The following is a 1431-nucleotide window of genomic DNA, read 5'->3' as shown; positions in this document are numbered from 1 at the left end:
TCTTCTGCAGAAAAAAGCAGTGGATAAGGTATAAAACAGCAGGAGGATATACATGAAAAAAAAAAAAAAAAAAACAATATAAAAGGTAATATGTTTTACTCATTTCTAAGTTTAAAAAAACAAAAACAAACAAACAAAAAAACACTGCCATCCAGTTAATTCTAACTCATAGCAACCCTGTAGGACACAGTAAAACTGCCCCATAGCATTTCCAAGTGTGGTAGTTAAGGTTGTGTCCCAACTTGTCTGGGCCTGGGTGAGTGGCTGGGCAGCTGGTGGTACTTATTCCTCATGATGAAACTGGCAATCAACTCCATGGTGGGATCTACAACATGCAGCTGAGTAGCTGCTTTAAGGATGGTCTGTTTCCCATATATAAGAAGTAGCTTTGGGGATGGTCTTTTGTTTATGGCATGCTTGAACACTGCATGTAGCTGTCATTATTCAGCAGCCTGCCATTCTCTGCTGACCTTGGGACTTTCAAGGGACTTGAATTAGTGGCCTGATCTTTGTTTGGTAACATCAAACATCAGCTGTTTTTTGGTAACATCAGGACTATGCCATTTTATTTGTCAACCTTGGCCTTGTTATCCTCAGCAGCCAGCAACTGCCTGAGTGAAGAGATTCCTCTAGCTTCAGTGGGCCAGGAGTAAGAGGCAGAGCTGAAGCCCAAGGTCAACGGTTTTTCACACAGTCCCTCAAGCCTGGTACTTGGAGCTCGGACTTCTAGTTCCCAAAAATTGTAAGAATAAACTCTTGTTTGTTAAAGCCATTCCACTTGTGGTATATTCCTGTTAGAGTGGCACTAGGTGACAAAAACAAAAGACTGTAAATCTTTATGGAGGATGACTGTCTCATCTTTGCCCGTAGTGCAACTGGTGAGTTTGAACTGTAGACATTTCGGTTAGCAGCCCGATGCTTTAATCACAGTACCACCAGAGTTCCTCATTTCTAAATAGAATATGAGAGGATGGGGAAGCAGAAAATCCTGTCTGTTTTTGTTTCTTTCTTTGGGTATTAAACCCTGATCATGTAGGAAATCTCCAGAAAATCAGGTTCTTATCTAATGGCTTCACTAAAAGTTTTGCAAGGACAGTATAGAATTTAGCTATGTGACTTATGACCTGAGATTTTATGGATATAAGAATTCAAAGTCAATGAGCAAAAGCTATGGAATGGATAGTGTATGTCAGTGATAACAAGAAAACACTGCCTGAAAGGAGTAGGAGATAATTGCCCACACTAACTTCTTGAGTAGTGATGAGATGTAACAGTTGCATGCATGATAGATTTATAAAAACCTACACATAAAAAGCTTCACAAATTGTGAAATATAGAGTAGGTTATTGTGGTACAATGAATTACTCAACATGGTCTGTCTAATCTTTGTAACTTCCATAAAATGACTGGGTGGAACTATGCAAATGTAAG

Source organism: Orycteropus afer, unplaced genomic scaffold (assembly GCF_000298275.1).
Source record: "Orycteropus afer afer isolate SDZICR_OR568_19922 unplaced genomic scaffold, OryAfe1.0 scaffold00022, whole genome shotgun sequence".
NCBI classification, from domain to species: domain Eukaryota; kingdom Metazoa; phylum Chordata; class Mammalia; order Tubulidentata; family Orycteropodidae; genus Orycteropus; species Orycteropus afer.
This window is presented reverse-complemented; position numbering follows the sequence as displayed.